This window comes from Macaca fascicularis, chromosome 11 (assembly GCF_037993035.2).
Source record: "Macaca fascicularis isolate 582-1 chromosome 11, T2T-MFA8v1.1".
Classification (NCBI taxonomy): domain Eukaryota; kingdom Metazoa; phylum Chordata; class Mammalia; order Primates; family Cercopithecidae; genus Macaca; species Macaca fascicularis.
The window spans coordinates 74,304,354-74,327,087 of NC_088385.1; the positions used below are offsets into that span (position 1 = coordinate 74,304,354).

Here is a 22,734-nt window from a genome sequence, read left to right on the forward strand (position 1 = left end):
GGTATCTACTTAAATGTCCCCTTAACACAGAAGCCTTCCTTGATTGCAGTTTCTAACAGAGAACCCTGGCCCTTTACAGGCAAAAGGCTTTTCCAACCCCTGCTGTTTAGGAACATAACCTCTCCAACACTCTCTATTCTCTTTAAAGGCCTTTTTATATTTTTCAGAGCATGTATTGCCATCTGACATGTCATATGCTTATTCATTGGTTTTGTGCTGCTTGTTTCCTCCATTGAAGGCAGACACTTTGACACTTAGATTTATTGACTGATGAATAACCGGCTTCCAGATCATCTACCTGGCAAGTAGTAGGTATTTGGTAAAAGTTTTTGAATGGATAAATGTGCGTTTCTGTAGGTAGCGAAGTTTGCTTTTCATTTAGAAAGGGGGGGAAAAAAGAGGTATCTTGTCTTATGCTTATTAAGCCTTCCATTTTATTAATGGCAGTGCAATGAGGTCATTGAGAAAACATATTTTATTCACAAACAAACCCAAGTTCAAGTCTTTACTCTGCCATTTAACAACTACGTCTGTAACTTAACCTCTCCAACCCTCAATTTCTTAAACTGTAAAATAAGTACACTAGTAGTTATTTCACAGATTTGTTGGGATTCCATGAGATGATAAAGTATTTACTGTGACATATAATTTGTATTTTAAAACATCTGCTGGGTGTGGTGGCTCACGCCTGTAATCCCAGCACTTTGGGAGGCCAAGGTGGGAGGATTGCTTGACTTCAGGAGTTTGAGACCAGCCTGGGCAACATGGTGAGACCCCATCTCTACAAAAAATTTTAAAAATTAGCCAGGCATGGGCAGGGCGCAGTGGCGCACGTCTGTAATCCCAGCACTTTAGGAGGCCGAGGTGGGAGGATTACAAGGTCAGGAGTTTGAGACCAGCCAGCCCAATATGGTGAAACCCCATCTCTACTAATAATACAAAAAATTAGCCGAGTGTGGTGGCAGGTGCCTGTAGTCCCAGCTACTCGGGAGGCTGAGGCAGGAGGATGGCATGTACCCAGGAGGTGGAGCTTGCAGTGAGCCGAGATGGTGCCACTGCACTCCAGCCTGGGCGACAGAGCCAGACTCTGTATCAAACAAAACAAAACAAAAAAACGCAAAAAAATAAAACAGAAAAAAGTAAAATAAAATAAAATAAATTAGCCAGGCATGGTGGTCTGTGCCTGTAGTGTCAGCTACTCAGGTGGCTGAGGTGGGAGGATCACTTGAGCTTGGCAGATAGAGGATGCGGTGAGCTGTGTTTGCACCACTGCACTCCATCCTGGGCATCAGAGTGAGACCCTGTCTCAAAGAACAAACAAAAACAGAACAAAAACACATTGTGACTAATGCCTGTAATCCCAGCACTTTGGTAGTCTGAGGAAGGTGGATTGCTTGAACTCTGGAGTTCTGTAGCGGGGCAGCATGGTAAAACCCCGTCTCTACAAAAAATACAAAAATTATCCAGGTGTGGTGGTGCTTGCCTGTGGTTCCAGGTACTTGGGGGACTGAGGTGGGAGAATTACCTGAGCCTGGGAGACGGAGGTTGCAGTGAGCTGAGATCATGCCGCTGCATTCCAGCCTGGGTGACTGAGGGAGACCCCCCTCTCAAAAAACAAAAACAAAAACAAAACCAAACCCATTATCTTTGTTATTTCACAGAATTCAATAATGCACACATTTCAGTTTAAGCTGACTGTCACCTGATTCCTGAATCTGGACTGATATTGGATAACGAACTGCTAAAACAGAACCCTTACTGTGATTTCAGGAAAAATGTTTAACATGATTATATGACAGATTGAAAGTGAAGTTATTAAAGCATAGAAGAAAACTGAAAATGAATTCAGTTGAGGGGTCATGTGTTTGGTATTTTTGCTTTATATAAACCTTTTAAAATGTATTTAGTCAAATTGATCTGTCTTTTCCTTTATGATTTTTGGTTTTGTACCATAGAAAAAAGGCTTTCCCTACTCAAAGGTCGTAAGTACATTAATACAATATTCTCTTCTAAAATTGTTCTGGCTATTTTTTTACATTTAAATTTTAGATATGTCTAGAATTTATTTTCATATATGATTTTTTTGAAATAGCTCTCCATGTATCCATAATGAACTAAATCACTGTCCCAGTACTGCAGTATTGATAATTTATACTATCATTAATACTCTTAAATAGCTAGTAGAGTTCATCTTTTTCATTTAGGGTTTTTCAGAAATTTCATGATTTTTCTCAGATGTTAATTTCAGTTGTAAACTAGCCTTTTGATAGTTTATTCACTATCATACAAAGTTTATTAAAAATTTTCTTATCATTACAATATTGAATCTTTCTACAAGATAACTGCTACTTTTTATTTGGCTACTTTTATGCCCTTTGGTCAAATTTTAAAGTTCTAAAAATATATATGTTAAGTTTGTTCTTAGATATTTTATAATGTTTTCAGATATTATTATAAATGAGCTGTTGTCTTCCATTACATTTTTATAACTCACTATTATTTGACACAGAAAAACTTTAAAAAAATTTTTTTAATGTTTTTCTTTTCTATTATTATACTTTGAGTTCTGGGGTACATGTGCAGAACGTACAGGTTTGTTACACAGGTATACATGTGCCATGGTGGTTTGCTGCACCCATCAACCTGTCATCTACATTAGGTATTTCTCCTAATGCTATCTCTCGCCTAGCCCCCCACCCCTAGTAGGCCCCGGTGTGTGGTGTTCCCCTCCCTCTGTCCATGTGTTCTCATTGTTCACCTTCCACCTATGAGTGAGAACATACAGTGTTTGGTTTTCTGTTCTTGTTTTAGTTTGCTGAGAATGATGGTTTCCAACTTCATCCATGTCCCTGCAAAGGACATGAACTCATCGTTTTTATGGCTGCATAGTATTCCATGGTGTATATGTGCCACATTTTCTTTATCCAGTCTATCATTGATGGACATTTGGGTTGGTTCCAAGTCTTTGCTATGGTGAACAGTGCTACAATAAACATACGTGTGCATGTGTCTTTATAGTAGAATGATTTATAATCCTTTGGGTATATACTCAGTAATGGGATTGCTGGGTCAAATGGTATTTCTGGTTCTAGATACTTGAGGAATCACCACACTGTCTTCCACAATGGTTGAACTAATTTACACTCCCACCAACAGTGTAATAGCATTCCTATTTCTCCACATCCTCTCCAGCATCTGTTGTTTCCTGACTTTTTAATGATAGCCATTCTAACTGGCATGAGATGGTATCTCATTGCGGTTTTGATTTGCATTTCTCTAATGACCAGTGATGATGAGCTTTTTTTCATATGGTTGTTAGCTGCATAAATATCTTCTTTTGAGAAGTGTCTGTTCATATCCTTTGCCCACTTTTTGATGAGGTTTTTTTTTTTTTTTTTTTTTGTAAATTTAAGTTCTTTGTAGATTCTGGATATTAGCCTTTTGTCAGATGGATAGATTGCAAAAATTTTCTCCCATTCTGTAGGTTGCCTGTTCACTCTGATGATAGTTTCTTTTGCTGTGCAGAAGCTCTTTAGTTTAATTAGATCCCATTTGCCAATTTTGGCTTTTGTTGCCATTGCTTTTGGTGTTTTAGTCATGAAGTCTTTGACCATGCCTATGTCCTGAATGGTATTGCCTAGGTTTTCTTCTAGGATTTTTATAGTTATAGTTCTTACATTTAAGTCTTTAATCCATCTTGAGTTATTTTTTGTATAAGGTGTAAGGAAGGGGTCCAGTTTCAGTTTTCTGCATATGGCTAGTCAGTTTTCCCAGCACCGTTCATTCAATAGAGAATCCTTTCCCCGTTGCTTGTTTTTGTCAGGTTTGTCAAAGATCAGATGGTTGTAGATGTGTGGTGTTATTTCCGAGGCCTCTGTTCTGTCCCATTGGTCTATATATTTGTTTTGGTAACAGTACCGTGCTGTTTTGGTTACTGTAGCCTTGTAGTATAGTTTGAAGTCAGGTAGCATGATGCCTCCAGCTTTGTTCTTTTTGTTTAGGATTGTCTTGGCTATGTGGGCTCTTTTTTGGTTCCATATGAAATTTAAAGTAGTTTTTTCCAATTCAGTGAAGAAAGTCAATGGTAGCTTGATGGGGAGAGCATTGAATCTGTAAATTACTTTGGGCAGTATGGCCATTTTCATGATATTGATTATTGCTATCCATGAACATGGAATGTTTTTCCATTTATTTGTGTCCTCTCTTATTTCCTTGAGCAGTGGTTTTGTAGTTCTCCTTGAAGAGGTCCTTCACATCCCTTGTAAGTTGTATTCCTAGGTATTTTATTCTTTTTGTGGCAATTGTGAATGGGAGTTCTCTCATGATTTGGCTCTCTGTTTGTCTGTTATTAGTGTATAGGAATGCTTGTGATTTTTCACATTGATTTTGTATCCTGAGACTTTGCTGAAGTTGCTAATCAGCTTGAGGAGATTTGGGGCTGAGACAATAGGGTTTTCTAAGTATACAATCATGTCATCTACAAACGAAGAAAACTTGACTTCCTCTTTTCCTATTTGAATACCTTTATTTCTTTCTCTTGCCTGATTGCCCTGGCCACAACTTCCAACACTGTGTTGAATAGGAGTGGTGAGAGAGGGTATCGTTGTCTTGTGCTGGTTTTCAAAGGAAATGCTTCCAGTTTTTGCCCATTCAGAATGATATTAGCTGTGGGTTTGTCATAAATAGCTCTTATTATTTTGAGATACATTTCATCAATACCTAGTTTATTGAGAGTTTTTAGCATGAAGGGCTGTTGAGTTTTGTCAAAGGCTTTTTCTGCATCTATTGAGATAATCATGTGGTTTTTGTCAGTGGTTCTGTTTATGTGATGGATTACATTTATTGATTCGCATATGTTGAACCAGCCTTGCATCCCAGGGATGAAGCTGACTTGATCATGGTGGATAAGCTTTTTGATGTGCTGCTGGATTCAGTTTGCCAGTATTTTATTGAGGATTTTCACATCGATGTCCATCAGGGATACTGGCCTGAAATTTTCTTTTTTGTTGTTGTCGTGTCTCTGCCAGGTTTTGGTATCAGGATGATGCTGGCCTCATAAAATAAGTTAGGAAGGATTCCCCTTTTTTCTATTGTTTGAAATAGTTTCAGAAGGAATGGTACCAGTTCCTCTTTGTACCTCTGGTAGAATTTGGCTGTGAATCTGTCTGGTCCTGGACTTTTTTCTGTTGGTAAGCTATTAATTACTGCCTCAATTTCACAACTTGTTATTGGTCCATTCAGAGATTTGACTTCTCCCTGGTTTAGATTTGGGAGGCTGTATATGTCCATTAATTTATCCATTTCTTCTAGATTTTCTAGTTTATTTGCATAGAGGTGTTTCTCTGATGATAGTTTGTATTTCTGTGGGATCAATACTGATGTCCCCTTTATCATTTTTTACTCTATTTGATTCTTCTCTCTTTTGTTCTTTATTAGTCTGGCTAGTGGTCTATCTATTTTGTTGATCTTTTCAAAAAACAAGCTCCTGGATTCACTGATTTTTTGAAGGGTTTTTCATATCTCTGTCTCCTTCAGTTCTGCTCTGATCTTAATTATTTCTTGTCTTCTGCTAGCTTTTGAATTTGTTTGCTTTTGCTTCTCTAGTTCTTTTCATTGTGATGTTAGGGTGTCGATTTTAGATCTTTCCTGATTTCTCTTGTGGGCATTTAGTGTTATAAATTTCTCTCTAAACACTGCTTTAAATGTGTCTCAGAGATTCTGGTACATTGTGTCTTTGTTCTCATTGGTTTCAAAGAACATCTTTATTTCTGTCTTCATTTTATTTACCCAGTAAGTCATTCAGGAGCAGATTGTTCAGTTTCCATGTAGTTGTGTGATTTTGAGTGAGTTTCTTAATCCTGAGGTCTAACTTGATTGCACTATGTTCTGAGAGGCTGTTTGTTATGATTTGCGTTCTTTTGAATTTGCTCAGGAGTGTTTTACTTCCAATTATGTGGTCAATTTTAGAGTAGGTGCGATGTGGTGCTGAGAAGAAGGTATATTCTATTGATTTGGGGTGGGGAGCTCTGTAGATGTCTGTTAGGTCCACTTGATCCAGAGCTGAGTTCAAGTCCTGGATATCCTTGTTAATGTTCTGTCTCATTGATCTGTCTAATATTGACACTGGAGTGTTAAAGTCTCCCACTACTATCGTGTGGGAATCTAAGTTTCTTTGTAGGTCTCTAAGAACTTGTTTTATGAATCTGGGTGCTCCTGTATTGGGTGCATATGTATTCAGGATAGTTAGCTCTTCTTGTTGCATTGATCCCTTTACCATTAAGTAATGCCCTTCTTTGTCTCTTTTGATCTTTGTTGGTATAAAGTCTGTTTTATCAGAGGCTAGGATTGCAATCCCTGCTTTTTTTGTTTTGTTTTGTTTCCCATTTGCTTGGTAAATATTCCTCTATCCCTTTATTTTGAGCCTATGTGTGTCTTTGCGAGTGAGATGGGTCTCCTGAATACAGTACACTGATGGGTCTTGATTCTTTATCCAATTTGCCAGTCTGTGTCTTTTAACTGGGGCATTTAGCCTGTTTACATTTAAGGTTAATATTGTTATGTGTGAATTTGATCCTGTCATTATGATGCTAGCTGGTTGTTTTGCCCATTAGTTGATGTAGTTTCTTCATAGTGTCGACGGTCTTTACAATTTGGTATGTTTTTGCAGCGGCTGGTACCAGTTGTTCCCTTCCATGTTTAGTGCTTCCTTCAGGAGCTCTTGTAAGGCAGGGCAGGTGGTGACAAAATCTCTCAGCATTTGCTTGTCTCTAAAGGATTTTATTTTTCCTTTGCTTATGTAGCTTAGTTTAGCTGAATATGAAATTCTGGGTTGAAAATTCTTTTCTTTATGAATGTTGAATATTGGCCCCCACTCTCTTCTGGCTTGTAGGGTTTCTGCCGAGAGATCTGCTGTTGGTCTGATGGGCTTCCTTTTGTGGGTAACCTGTCCTTTCTTTCTGGTTGCCCTTAACCTTTTTTCCTTCATTACAACCTAGGTGAATCTGATGATTATGTGTCTTGGGGTTGTTCTTCTCGAGGAATATCTTTGTGGTGTTCTCTGTATTTCCTGAATTTGAATGTTGGCCTGCCTTGCTAGGTTGGGGAAGTTCTCCTGGATAATATCCTGAAGAGTGTTTTCCAACTCGGTTCCATTCTTCCCATCACTTTCCAGGTATACCAATCAAATGTAGATTTGGTCTTTTCACATAGTCCTATATTTCTTGGAGGCTTTGTTTGTTTCTTTTAATTTTTTTTCTCTAATCTTATCTTCTCACTTTATTTCATTAAGTTCATCTTCAATCTCTGTTATCCTTTCTTCTGCTTAATCAATTCGGCTATTGATACTTGTGGATGCTTCACGAAGTTCTTGTGCTGTGTTTTTCAGCTCCATCAGGTCATTTATGTTCTTCTCTGAACTGGTCATTCTAGTCAGCAATTCCTCTAACCTTTTTTCAAGGTTCTTAGCTTCCTTTGGGTTAGAAAATGCTCCTTTAGCTCAGAGGAGTTTGTTATTACCCACCTTCTGAAGCCTACTTCTGTCAGTTCATCAAACTCATTTTCTATCCAGTTTTGTTCCCTTGCTCGCAAGGAGTTGTGATCCTTTGGAGGAGAAGAGGCATTCTGGTTTTTGGAATTTTCAGCCATTTTGCGCTGGTTTCTCCCCATCTTCATGGATTTATTTACCTTTGGTCTTTGATGCTGGTGACCTTTGGATGGGGTCTCTGAATGGATGTCCCTTTTGTTGATGTTGATGCTATTCCTTCCTGTTTGTTAGTTTTCCTTCTAACAGTCAGGCCCCTCTGCTGCAGGTCTGCTGGAGTTTGCTGGAGGTCCACTCCAGACCCTGTTTGCCTGGGTATCACCAGCAGAGACTGCAGAACAGCAAAGATTGCTGCCAGTTCCTTCCTCTGGAAGCTTCGTCCCAGAGGGGTGCCTACCAGATGCTAGCGAGAGCTCTCCTGTATGAGGTGTCTGTTGGCCCCTACTGCGAGGTGTCCCCCAGTTATGATACACAGGGGCCAGGGACCCACTTGAGGAGGCAGTCTCACCCTTAGCAGAGCTTGAATGCTGTGCTGGGAGATCTGCTCTCTTCTTAGCCATCAGGCAGGGAAGTTTAAGTCTGCTGAAGCTGCACCAACAGCCACCCCTTCCCCCAGGTACTCTGTCGCAGGGAGATGGGGGTTTTATCTATAAGTCCCTGACTGGGGCTGCTGCCTTTTTTTCAGAGATGCCCTGCCCACAGAGGAGGAATCTAGAGAGGTAGTCTGGCCACAGCGGCCTTGCTGAGCTGTGGTGGGCTCCACCCAGTTTGAACTTCCGGGCGGCTTTGTTTACACTGTGAGGGTAAAACCACCTACTCAAGCCTCAGCAATGGCAGACTCCCCTCCCCTCAGCAAGCTCTAGCATCCTAGGTTGACCTCAGACTGCTGTGCTGGCAGCCAGAATTTCAAGCCAGTGGATCTTAGCTTCTGGTCTCCATGGGGGTGGGACCCAGTGAGCCAGACTACTTGGCTCCACAGCTTCAGCCCCCTTTCCAGGGAAGTGAACAGTTCTGTCTTGCTGGCATTCCAGGTGGCACTGGGGTATGAAAAAAACCTCCTGCAGCTAGCTCAGTGTCTGCCCATATGGCTGCCCAGTTTTGTGCTTGAAACCCAGGGCCCTGGTGGCATAGGCACCAGAGGGAATATCCTGTTCTGCGGGTTGCGAAGACCATGGGAAAAGTGCAGTATCTGGGCCAGAGTGCACAGTTCCTCATGGCATAGTCCCTCGGGGCTTCCCTTGGCTGGGGGTGGGGGGAATCCCCTGACCCCTTGTGCTTCCCAGGTGAGGCGACACCCCATCCTGCTTTGGCTCGCTCTCCATGGGCTGCACCCACTGTCCAAACAGTCCCAGTGAGATGAACCAGGTACCTCAGTTGGAAATGCAGAAATCACCTGCCTTCTGTATCGATCTCGCTGGGAGCTGGAGACCCGAGCTGTTCCTATTCAGCCATGTTGCCAGCAAATATAGAAAAACTTTTGATAAACTTACTAAGTTCTCTTTTTGCCAATAATATACTTCTTTTCATTTATTTTTATTTTTTTTAATTTGTTTGTTTTTAGAGATTGGGACCCCCTGTGTTACTCAGGCTGGTCTCAAATTCCTGGCCTTAAACGATCCTCCCACCTTGGCCTCCCAAAGTGCTGGAATTGCAGGTGTGAGCCAATCATTTATTCTTTTGAGTTCTCTAGGTATGGGAAAAATAATTTTTCTACTTCTTTCCCATTTCTATACTGGATAGTATTGTCTGAAAAGCTGAATAATACTGGAATTACTGGATATCCTTATCACATTCCCAATGGTAATGAGAATTTTTCTACCATCTCATCATTAGGCTCTTTATGTACTTTACTAAGAATTTTTCTACCATCTCATCATTAGGTTCTTTATGTCTACTTTACTAGGATTTTGTATCGTAAAAGTCAGGTATGGCCGGGTGTGGTGGCTCACGCCTGTAATCCTAGCACTTTGGGAGGCCGTGGCAGGTGGATCATGAGGTCAGGAGTTCAAGACCAGCGTGGCCATGATGGTGAAACCCTGTCTCTACTAAAAATACAAAAATTAGCTAGGCATGGTGGTGGGTGCCTGTAATCCCAGTGAATAGTTTCTACTCAGGAGGCTGAGGCAGAGAATTGCCCGAACCTGGGAGGTAGAGGTTGCAGTGAGCTGAGATTGCGCCACTGTACTCCAGCCTGGGCGACAGAGTGAGACTCCATCTCAAAAAACAAAAAAGTCAAATATATATGTATTTTTTGTATACAATTAATTTATTTATTTTTAAGAGACAAGGCCTTGCTCTGTCATCCAGGCTGGAGTGCAGTGGTGTAATCACAGCTTATTACAATCTGGAGCTCCCAGGCTCAAGGGATTCTCCCACCTCAGCTTCCTGAGTAACTAGAACTACAGGCATGGGTCATCAGGCCTGGCTAATTTTTTCCATTTTTTGTGAAGACAGGGTCTCACTATGTTGCTCAGGCTGGTCTCAAACTCCTGACCTCAAGTGATCCTCGTGCCTTGGCCCCCGCAAAGTGCTGGGATTATAGGTGTGAGCCACCACACTCAGCCAGGGGTAGATTTTTTATCTTGTCAAAAAATAAGAGATACATATTTACATAATTTATCATTTATATTTATTTAATATAAATATAATAAATTTTATATTTTTATAGCATGTAGGGCCTTGAACTTTTTATTATTTTCTTACTTGACTCATAAATATGGTAAATTATATAAACATATTTGTTAACTTTGAACCATTTTTGCATTCTAGAATCTCTTGACTTGGTTATGGTGTAATACTCTTTAATACACTATCCAATTATAGTTGCTAAAATCACACTTAAGATTTTAATGTCAACATTCATAAGTGAGCTTGGTCTTTTCTTTTTAGACTCTATTTAGGTCAGATTTTTGTATAAGTGTTATGCTGACTTTGCAGAACAAGCCTTTCTTTTCACAGCCCTTTTTTCCCCATGCACTCTTGGAAAGTTTAAATAGTATTGAAATTAATTTTTCCTCAAAAGTTTTGAGGATTTCCCTTATGAAACATGGTACTTTTAGACAATTTAGGATTTTGGTAAGTTTCTCAATTTATTCCATAGTTATCAGTCTGTGTTTTCTGTCTCTTCAGGGTTCAGCTTTGATGATTTTTTTTCCGAAAAAATTATTTGTTTTCAGATTTATTTGCTTTCAATGTTGCAAAGACTTTGTTAGGAGCCTTCCTATTTCCCATTCCTCAGATTTCTATTGATGGAAGAGAATGTATGAGTATGATATTTCTGACTGCTTTGTCACCCTTGCTGCCTCTCCCCAAGCGAGGGGGAGTGACTTCTCTGGCTGTGAAACTGGGAGCTTAGCTGAACATGAGTGGCTTGGCTTTATCTCTTCCAAAGGAGCTGCTCCTCAGAATTCACATGCTCACTTTGGTTCCAGGAGAGTGGCCTGGCCCTGCGGGACCTGACAGTGGGTTGGATGGTTTTTTATCTCTGGAGTGTTGGGTTGCGATTCTAAGCCTTGTATTCTAATCAGCTTAACAACAACAGGTCTGACTTTTGATCTTTATTGATTTAATGCCTCTCTGTTAGTTCTCCATATTTTCTCACTTGGAAGGAGGAAAGAGTGGTTTTATTTGTTAGGACCTTCAAACCCTTAATATTGACTTTAATAGATGACTACGGACTAGAATTTAGGGGATAAAATAAAACATAGAAATGGAGACTTCTTAAAGGCCAGCTTGGGTAGTTTGGGACTATGTCAAGACACCTAGGTATTTGAGAAGTAGTTTATAACCATTATTGTCCTGTACCTGGTCTTCACCTGGCATGGGCCTTAGTGTGGAGAGAAAGAGAGGGCAGCTCTATAGCTCATTGACACCAAATGCTGCACCTTTGCTTTCACCAAAGCAAACAGCTAGGACAAGGATTAAATGATCAGAAAAGAATCTTTTAGTTTCAGTTAAAGCAGATTAAGATTCAGTGTGCAGATTTTGTAAGTATTGTGGGTGCAATGAATTTCTCTCTGTAACTTTTTATTCTCAGCAAGGACTGCCGAGAGCTAAGTTATATAAGAGCTCTCAAACTTAAATGTGCAAACAAATCTCTCAGGGGGTCTTGTTAAAATGCAGATTTGGATTCTGTAATTCTGGGGGAGAACCCAAGATTTTGCATTTCTAGCAAGTTTCAGGTGATGCTGCTGCTGCTGATCTGAGAGATGCACATTAGTGAGGTGTTAGACTTTGCTTAGCAGACATTAGATTAGCAGACCCCAGTTTGATTTCTTGTTACCTTGTTTTGAACAGCATTCAGGGTGAAAGAGGCCATTTTGGACTCATGCAGCTTGTCATAGGCTTTGGTTTCAGATTAAGCTCCGCCATGTGGCCTCCAGTTGGCGCTGCATGTGCTAATCACGTAAATTCTGATCTGGCTCCAAATGTCAGTGACCCAGACTATCTCTTTACTATGCAGAAGTGGTAGATTTCATTAACAATAAAAAAAATTAAAAGTAAACAACTTTTCTTGTATAGCAAATATGTCATCTTCTTGGTGTGAAATGGAGAAACAATTCAGTGAACTTATTTCAAATTTGCAGTCTAAAGCAGGCAATTTTAGAAGACTTGTGCCTGGAATACTCGGAGAATCATGTTTCCTGGGGAAATCAAGGAGGAACTAGCTTGGTATTTAAAAATATGCTTTCCACTACCGTTGCTATTTAAAAATATGCATGCCCACTACCATTAAAACAGGGATTATGAGCAAATGAAAGAAAAATTAAGGAAGACAGACTGATAAAGACTGCAAGAAGAGAGAGAGTTTCCCTCTGAGAGAAAGCTAGACCTTACAGGATAGACTAGCTACATATATGGAAAAAATATATACTCATATCCAACTGCTTTTAAATATAGGCTTGCAAAAGGAAAGATATTTTGGTATTTATCTGAATAGAGAGGGGTTGCTAGAGAATAGAGAAATCTAGACAAGTTAGAAGAAGCAATGTTCAGACAGTAAGAGCAAAGAAGGCCCAAGAGTGCTAGCATTATACAAGATTGAGAAAGGAAGCCCCTTAAGAAGGGGGTTAAGCAGTTAAAAACCTTAGCTAGGCCATCCTGAAAGGAGAGAACCCCAGCAGGGAAGAACACAGTCCACTGCAGGAAAAGCTGCAGCAGAATGATCATGACTGTAAGCCCAGAATATTCAGAAGCCGAGGAAAGAAAGGGCCTTCAGGAGATCAGGACAGTTATTAGCCCTTATGAAAGCCCTCAGGGCACAGGCTTCAGAAAGCCTCATAGGCACTCCTGCTCGGAAATTGGCTGAGAGATCCCTTAGCAGAGACACATATGAAGACAAGAAGAAAACGGTCCCTTGGAGCCAGGTGTCATGGGCTTCAGCAGTCACATTGCAAGAGACAGCAGTAGCTGCCACAGTGTTGCTGACAGGTGCTGCTGAGTCTCTGGGATGTGATAGACCCCAGTGGCACGTATCAGGTTCTACTAAGAACTAGTTCTGACTATGTTATTTTGTTACATTAACTGCTCTAGGGGCTGTGGATTTACTTGAATTATTTTAAACTCTGGCACATGTGAGGCTGGTGGGTCATATTTGAGATTTTTTAGTCCTTTGAACTTTCCACTTTTAATCAAAGGGAAAACAAAATCCTATAAAAGAAAACTGGCACACAGGGAAAATGTTTTCTAACAAATGTGACAAAGGCTAATTTTCTTAATGCAAAAAAACCTAAAATGCAGTATAAAAAAATGGGCAACAAATATGAACAAGCAATTTACAGAAGAGATAATTGAAAGCTTTTTAAGCAAATGAAAATACTCAACCTCATCTGTAATTTTAAAAATGCAAATTAAAACAAAGTCCTTTCTTACCTACTAGATTGGCAACAAAGTTTTAAATGAGAAAATGTACTATGCTGAAGATGTGAGAACACAGGCATCTCTGCATTTCTGGCAGAGTGTAAATTGAAAAACCTTCTTTGAGGCTGGGCGCAGTGGCTCACGCCTGTAATCCCAGCACTTTAGGAGGCCGAGGAGGGCGAATCACAAGGTCAGGAGTTTGAGACAAGCCTGACCAACACAGTGAAACCCCATCTGTACTAAAACTACAAAAATTAACCAGGTATGGTGGGGTGTGCCTGTAGTCCTAGCTACTCGGGAGGCTGAGGCAGAAGAATTGTTTGAACCTGGGAGGTAGAGGTTGCAGTGAGCTGAGATCGTGCCACTGCACTCCAGCCTGGGTGACACAGCGAGACTCCATCTCAAAAAAAAAAAAAAAAAAGAAAGAAAGGAAAAAGAAAAAAGAAAAACCTTCTTTGGAAAGTAACTTACCAATATTAATAAAAATGTTTTAAGCCCATAGTCTTTGACCTAGCAATCCAACTTGTAGAAAATATTTCTACAGAAAAAAGTTACATGTAGGCACAAAGATATGATGACTATGTGATTATGAGAGTATATATCCCAAAGCATTGTTTGTAGCCTGACAGCAATTTCAATATTCATCAACTGGGAAGTGGTTCAATATATTATGGTGCATTTATATAATGAAATGCTATGTGGTCATTAAATGAGTAAGATTTATGCTGATGTGGCTATAGTCTGCAAGATAAATTACTAATCAGTTAGAACAATGTACAGAATATTGTGAATAGGATGCCATGGTTTATAGGGAAAATGTGAGGTAGTAAATTTATATGCATAAATGCATTGGATATGTTTTATTTTCTATTTCAATGCAATCAGCACTTACCCCTAACTGCAGCCACTGCTGTAATGACCAGTTCTTTGCAGGGTTCAGCAAGCTTCACACTGGTGCACCGTGACAGTGTCTCTTCTCAGGCCTGCACTATGTACTATTTGCTCCTACCTGTCTTAGTCAGCCCAGGCTACCATAACAAGTGCCATAGACTAGGTGGCTTAGAAAATCCAAGATCATAGTGCCAGTCCATTCAGCTCCTGGTAAGGGCTTTCTTCCCGGTTTTCAAAAGGCTGTCTTCTGTCTGTGTCCTCACATGGCAGAGACACTGAACTTCAGTCTCTTCCTTTTCTTATAAGGACACTAACTCCATCATGGGGCCTCCAGCCTCACGACCTCATTAAAACCTAATTACCAACAAAGGCTCCACTTCCAAATAATATCACATTGAGAGGTTAGGGCTTCAACATAGGAATTATGGAGGGACACAAACCTTCAGTCTATGACACTGTCCCAAGGCTTCTCTGAAGCTGCAGAGAGAGAGAGAGACTCTCACACAAACCCATTCAACATTCATGCACTTGCAGTGTAGAAGTGCGAGGAATTAACTGGTTGGATACCCTCCACCAATAAAGGACAGGAACCACTAGATAAGTGCTTCTCATTTCACACTCAGGTGGACAGTTGAGAGTCACAGCTTATGAAGCTTTCCAGAAGCCCCATCAGAATCCAGCTCTTGTTACTTACGGTAGTGGCCAATTCAATGCTCCATTTCCTTATTGCCTTTTTCTCTTAACTCTTTTAACTCCCACTGATTGCTACTCCTTCTCCTTGGGATCATGTTGTCAGACTACCTACAAAAAAGCTTTGTATCAGCTCTAATTTCAGGAGAACCCAAGCTAAGAAAATATATATGCTTGCATATGTATAAAATAGTTCTAAAAATAAAATATGTAACCAATAACCATTGTTGACCTCTTTGATGGAGACAGAGCTATGAGAAGAAAGTCCTTATTTTTAGTATATGTCTTTCTGTACCTTTGAATTTTTAAAAATGTGTACATGAATTATATATTAAAGAGTTTTTTTTAAGTGTGACATTTTGGGTCACGCCTTCATTCAAAACTTTCAGACTTTGCTGCATTATTTTGACATTGATAATTGCTGCAGTAAGATTTGAGGTCAGTCTCAGATACTTTTTTCCTTATCAGTGACTTACTATTTCTGCCTTAATTGATGAAAACTTTATTCTTGAGTTTATATTTGATATTCAGCAACTTTACCAGGATATACTTTGTGTCAATGTTCTGTATCAACATTTTCCTAAACCTATGTACTTTTAGTTTGCACATTTTCCCTTCCATTTTAGAAAATGTTTATTCTATTTTATTTTCAGGTTAGTTTTTTCTCTGTTCCATGAATTGAGTTGTCACCTTCAAAGACTCCAATTATACTTGTGTTGAAATGTCATTGTCTTTCCATTCTGTTGTCTTTTTATTTACTTTATAGATTTCCTTTGCATTTAGTTTGCTTATTTTAAGTAAGTTTTTTCTTTGATCTATGTTATCAATGTTCTTAGCCATATATATATATATATATATATATTTTTTGTTTTTTCAATGCCCTTATGTTTCCAGTGCCGTGTTAAGCATGGAGTAATTGGAACCAGACAACCAGATTTGAATTTTAGCTCCAAAGCTTTCCAGTTGTGTGACTTGAAGCAAATTATATAGCTTCTCTGTGAGGAAGTTTCTATTTTTAAGTCTTCTTCTCTTACATAATTATCTACATCTCTGAGTAAGAGAACCTTTCAAGGTTTGTATTTCATAATAGGCAGTTGTACAAAGTCCACTTGGCCTCTTGAATTGCTGACAAAATGGTTTCTGGTGATTTCCAATTCTTTGAAAGAGGCAACTCTTTCTCTAAGTTTGTTATTTTGGCTCTTCATTCAAGTCCTGCTGAGAGGCGGTATATTATAATGGCTGAAGAGTATGAGCTCTGAAATCAATCTGCCAGGTTCAAATCCTGGCTTTACCCCTTCAGAGCTCTGTGTTCTTTGCAAAGCTACTTAACCATTTGTACTTCAAATTTCTCATCTGTAAAATGAGAAAACAATAACCCTTACCTTACAGTGTTCTTGTGAGGATTGTATGTGTAATGTACTCAAAATATTTTAACAGTGTCTGGCTCAGTGGGCTCTTTATAATTATTCAGTCTTATAACTACTATTACATACTCATCTTTTTTTTATAATAGTGTTTTTGAGCTTTAATTTGTTTATGTAGTCTCCAATTATATTTTTCATCTTATATTGTTTTATCATCTTTTTTTGGCTTTTTCATTGTTTTCCTATTCCTCTTAAGATTAGAGCACTCATAATGGGAAATTTTCTTCTGATCTGTTCAGTTATGTTTTCTCCCAGAACGGATGGTTTATCTACCATATATATCCTTTTTTTGCCTTTTAAAAAATGATAACAGCTTTTGCACAGTTGCCATGCTCTCCCTTTCTCCTTTCCATTTTTCTTGCAGTCAGCTTTATTAAGACCTTGTGTTTCTGTCTTGTAAGTTTAGCTTGCTGGTAGAGTACATTTTGTTTTCTGTATCCTATGGCCCAGAGAATGGATAATTCAGCAGTAATTTTGTTTAGATTCACCGGCTAGAGCCCTTTCTACCACTGTGGGGCTTTATCCTATGTTAGTGGGTACCGTCTTTAGACTTCGGATCATTTCCCCAATTCAAGATGGGGCCTTGGAAGCTCTACTTCTGACAGAAATGATTTGTCTTGGGTGTTCATTATCTGGCATCGCTGTCCTCCCTCCAGCTGCCATTGCCATACTTAACTCAGCAAGTAAAGAAAAAAAGAAATGCGGAACCATGAGTTTGGCAAACACACATATTTTCAAGTTAAGTGGCTTCAGACAGGATGACTGTCAGTTGGTAAGTGATACTCTTCCTCCTGGGTCTCTTATTCCTTGGAAGTTTTCCCCTCACTTACCTGTGGTCTTCTATTCTGCTTCTATTCTATTCTTCTATTCTGTTTATAACTACATGCACTTACCATGTTCCTACTTTGCTTTTGAGTTTCTTTCTTGCCAAAAGAAAAGAAAAAAAAAATTACAGTGTTAAGCTCCTGGAAGTTTTCCTGCTCCGAGGAGGTGTTGTGTGTACGTGGTGGGGCACAGAGGTGTGCTACTCCTTCCACGTGGTTTCCTTCAGGATAATTATACGAGGCTTTCTCTTTAGTTTTCTTCAAATTAGTGGCAGGGGTAGGAAGCGAAGTTTAGGACCTTTGCTGATTCCTAAAATATCGCCTCCCTTCTTTCTTTGATTATTTCTGGTGGTGTTTTTTTGTTTGTTTGTTTTTGCTAAATGCCATACTTTTTGTCTTATTTGAGAGAGGCAGAGAGTAATGATAGAAGCTATCTTGAGAATGTAAGTTTTAAATAACCATGGTGCCCAGTTTTCCACTTCCTATATCTGTAAGGTAGATATCCGATTTCTGCTTGAATATTCTCTATTATGATCATTTATATTTCAGTTACAGTCAGACCATTTTACTGGGGAAGGGGAAGTAATTCTAATTAGTAATATTTTGTTTCTCTAAAATTTTACCTGAATACTGCCTTATTTTATCTTCTATGTATTGCACCTAAGTCTGTCATGTGGAGTTATACAGAGTCAATTGAATAATTAAAGAGTTTATACATCTATATTTTCAGTTTTCTCTCCTCTGGGCCAGTGGTTCCTACCTCCTTCAATCCCCCTCATGTGATATGATTTCACAATTGCTAATTGCTCTCCTAGATATATTGGTAAATATCCAGATATTACATATTGATAAACATCTAAATATCTAGATAATTGGTAAATATATTTTAAGATGTGGTGACTATAATGGAATATACCAATCCAAATGACTAGAAGAGGCAAATGACTCTCCTGGTGCTGAACCATGCATATTAGCAGTCAGTAGCAAGGAGGATAGGACTCTCTGATTGTAGGTGGTGTTGCCTGAAGAAACAGGATGAAGAACATGTTTCATTAGTGTTTTGCAGTTGTATGCCTGAGAATCTAACTCTAGCTAACTGAATCAGAAAGGGAATGTATCAGAAGGGTATTGTGGATTTCACATAGTTGAATGAAAAACCAGAGAATCAGACTGGGAAATAAGACAGAAACCAGGACAAAAATTACCTGTTTGTTAAGGTATTACTGCTGAAAAAAATGAACTTCAGCAGTTCCTTCTATCTTCCCAGCACTGTTTTCAGCAGACAGAGTCCTAAGTGGATGCCTGATTGGCTGATCTTGGGACACATGCCTGCTCCCTGCATGTACTGAGGCCATGAGAAGAAGGATCTGGCAAAACAAACCTCAGGGACCTCATCAAGAAGGCAGAGGACCTGGACTACCCACGGCATCCAAACTGAGCACAGTTTTAGAGATAATTCCCACAGAAGAGACAGGATTTCTAGAAAATGGAAATAGCCCACTATTGGAAAAGAATGGTCATTTACTGAGGTGCAACTATAATTTGGTAAAATATTATTTTGTTTAAAATCATTTAATTTTGTTCCACATCATTTCCCTTTGAAGATATTTGAATTGCCAGGGATGTTAATATTATCAAGGAGATTTGCTGTTTCACCCAAATATGGATGTCCACTTTGGGATTAGATCCCAGGCCTGCCTCGTTCAAATTTCCTTTTCCCTCAGACTTTTCTTGCAGGAAAGGTAACTATCAAAGGCTTTACAGTGGAAATCAATATCTATGACAGGCAGAGCAGGCTCAACAAGGAAGCTTGGCATCCAGTAGTGAGATCATCCATCCAGCTAATAAAAGGAAGTTCAGGGGTTGATCTCTGACAGAGTTTGTGGGTATCAGTTCAATAATGATTCATTTGTCTAATAAATGCCTACTGAATCTTTAATATGTGGCACCATAGGGCTGGACAAACAGGTCTAGTTATAGACATTTGTTCATTTTTTTTCAACTTATTCAAGTATTTATTGAACAACTATTATGTGCCATATACTGTTTTTGGTTTGTTATGGAAAGCCTGTAGGAATCTCTGTTGTAATTTTGGGAATTTGCCCAACCTGCCCTTTAGATGGTGTTAAGCACTGACTTGTGTGCTCCCAAAATTTATCTGTTGAAGCTCTAAGCTCCAATGTGATGATATTTGGAGATGGGAGATAATTAAGGTTAGATGAGGTCATGAGGATGGGGCCCTTATGATGGGATTAGTGCCCTTATAAGAAAACACACCAGAATGCCTGCTTGCTCTCTCTCTCTCTGCCATGTGAAGACACAGTATGAAGGCAGCTTATTGCAAGCCTAAGAGAGAACCCTTGCCACAATTGGACTTCCAGTCTCCAGAACCATGAAAATGTAAACTTCTGTTGTTTAAGCCACCCAGTCTATGGTATTTTGTTCTGGAAGCCCAATCTGACTAATATGGTTGGAGTCCAGTGCTTTGCCTGAAGAAGGTACATCTCTAAAACTAAACATTTTGCTCATTCAAGCGTAGTCTGAAATAATTAAGACTTTAGTCATGAAAATCTTAGACAGAATCCATTCAGTGACTACCTTTATTCTGAATTGGCAGGCAGTTGTTCTGATAGATCTGCAAAGATTCTTTTGACAACAATTTCTCCAACTTCAGATATGTTGAAAAACAAAATAAATATGTTAATAATTAGCATGATGTAATGAACTTCAGTAGTAAATTGAGACTAGAACAGATTGGGGTACCAGGAACCTTGGTTGTAAGTGGCATATACAAACGTAGTTGCATCAAAACTTGCTAAAGTGGCCAAGTGCGGTGGATCATGCCTGTAGTCCCAGCACTTTGGGAAGCCGAGGCAGGTGGATCACCTGAGGTCAGGAGTTCGAGATCAGTCTGGCTAACATGCTGAAACCCTGTCTCTACTAATAATACAAAAATTAGCCAGACATGGTGGCGCATGACTGTAATCCCAGCTACTTAGGAGGCTGAGGCAGGAGAATTGCTTGAACCCGGGAGGCAGAAATTACAGTGAGCTGGGATCACACCATTGCACTCCAGCCTGGGCAATAAGAGCAAAACTCTGTCTCAAAAACAAACAAACAAACACACACACACAAACAAGAAAGCAAAACAACAACAACAAAAAAACTTGCTAAAGCATTGGAAGTATTGAGGCTATTTATTAAAGAAATGCTGTATAAAATAATAGCAGAAGAAATGAGAATGGAAAGAGATTTCTGAAAAAGAATTACAAGTGACTGTAGGGAAGTATTAGTTTTGTTATGGGGTAGTCGGGAGTGCAGAATACATAAAAGACTTGATTTTGCCTATAAAGCAGTAGTTTTTATTAAAGAATATAGCAAGAGGAATAGATTGTTGGAAGGATAGTTTGGTTTATCGTCAGAAACTCACTGCCTTATAGCCTATCCCTCCCTCCTTAAGAGGCATGCCCTACTGGACTTTAAATTTCTTTGGTTCAACGCACAGGAACAGCTTAAGTTGTACATCTTTTCAGCTGGTTTCATACCTTTGCAGAACATCCAAGGGCAACATACATATCACTATTACATTGGGATAGTGGAAGTACTGACTCCACTTTGCTCATTTTAATCAATTCTAGTCTTTTTTTCACATTATAAAATCAATGTAATTTTGATAATATAAACAAAAATATTTACAGTTCCTCTATTAGTATATTTATTGGAGGTACTTCATACATCATTTCTATGAGTAACTTTATTGAATTATGCATGTGGACCCAGATCTTAATGACAACCTCCTCTCTCTAACCTGTAACAAATACGCTGTAATGGGCAGGATAATGCACCCTGCCACACACATACACACACACAAAGGTGCTTACATCCTAATCTCTGGAATCTGGGAATATTTTATGTTACATGACAAAGGGGAATTGAGATTGTAGATAAAGTTAAGGTTGCTAATCAGCTGTTGTTAAAATAGGGAGATCATCCTGGATTATCTGCATGAGTCCGGTGTACTCACAAGGATCCTTGCATGTGAAAGATGGAGGCAAACGAGTTTGTGTCAAAATGTGTGAGAAGGATGTAATCTGTCGTGGCTGGCTTTGAAGATGAAGGGAGCCATGGGCCAAGGAATGCAGGCAACCTCTAGAAGCTTGAAAAGTCAAGGAAACAGATTTGCACCTAGACCTCCAGAAAGGAACACACCCCTCCTGACGCTTTGAAATCGCTCGGTGACACCCATGTTGGACTTCTGATCCCTAGGGCTATAAGATAATAAAAGTTGATTGTTTTAAGCCACTACATTTGTGGTAATTTGTGACAGCAGCCATAGGAAACATATACTTGCTGTACAGTAATCCCTTGGTATCCATGGGGAATTGATTCCAGGACAACCCCCTCTCCCATGGATACCAAAATCTGCGATGCTCCAGTTTCTTATATAAAATGGTGTAGTATTTGCACATAACCTATGCACATCCTCTTGTATACTTTAAATCACCTCTAGATTACTTATAATACCTATAATACAACATAAATGTTATGTAAATACTTGCTATACTGTATTTTTAAAATTTGTATTGTTTTTTATTGTTGTATCATTATTTTTTATTTTTCAAATATTTTTGATGCTTGGTTGAGTAAACGAGTGCAGAATCTGCTGATACAGAGAGCTAGTGTATGTATTTTGTCTTACACCTCAAAGGCAAAGTAGGTATTTAGAGAGATCAGACAATTCAAGAACATGGCTATCTACCTTCTAGAATTCTGGTTAAAGATATTCAGGAATACAATATAAAAAGATGGATCTCTCCAAATACTGATATTTGCATCAGAAGAGATTTTGGTTATTCATATAATGATTGAAATGAAAACCACAAAGACTAGTGAAGAAAATACCTTTTTCTTCAGATGTAGAACAGCTTTATGGAAGGTTTAAAATTAATTCTAAATTTCAGTTTCTTCTGAATAAATGGATCCTTGGAACCCTTTTGTTGTTTATCAGATTGGAGGACATCTAAAATGAAGCATGATGAAAATTCCACCCATGAAAATAGATCTTTGCAAAATGTCATAAGAATTATTCCCAGTCTCAAGTCCATATGCAAAAGTCCAATATAGATTTTTTTTTTTTTTTTGGCAACTGTAAAAATAGTATTTCCCGTGTACCCAAATTGTGAGTCCTGCTTATTGGAAATAATTAAGATAATAATAATGCATTGCTCCTCACTCTGTCTGGTGTCTTTAAATGGACTTGGCTGTCCACACACCAGTGTACCTGGAATATGCAAAAATCTGCTACAGGAATTAATGTCTTATCTCTGACTATTCTGATCCGACCTGTTGCTGTTACTTCTCTATTTCCCCAGTTCCTTCTTAGGCTCTCAGACTCAGGTTTGATAATTTGCCCTTGTTCCCCACACCTTTGTTCCCCAATCTATTTGGGACACACTTTCCTGTTTTCCCTTGGGACTTTAGGGCCCCGTTTTGGTATTTGCCTTTA

General features: G+C 39.1%; 1 long non-coding RNA gene across 2 annotated transcripts in view; it reads left to right on the plus strand.

Moving 5' to 3' along the window:
* The first annotated feature begins 748 nt into the window (after positions 1–748).
* The window catches only part of LOC102125344 (uncharacterized), a 50,340-nt gene continuing 28,354 nt past the window's right edge, over positions 749–22,734 (plus strand). Inside the window, exon 1 of one of the 2 annotated variants that reach the window (XR_010579491.1) lies at positions 749–1,982. This is a non-coding gene — a long non-coding RNA (uncharacterized lncRNA). The remainder of the gene's footprint in view (positions 1,983–22,734) is intronic. The other variant, XR_010579493.1, reaches the window with a different exon arrangement.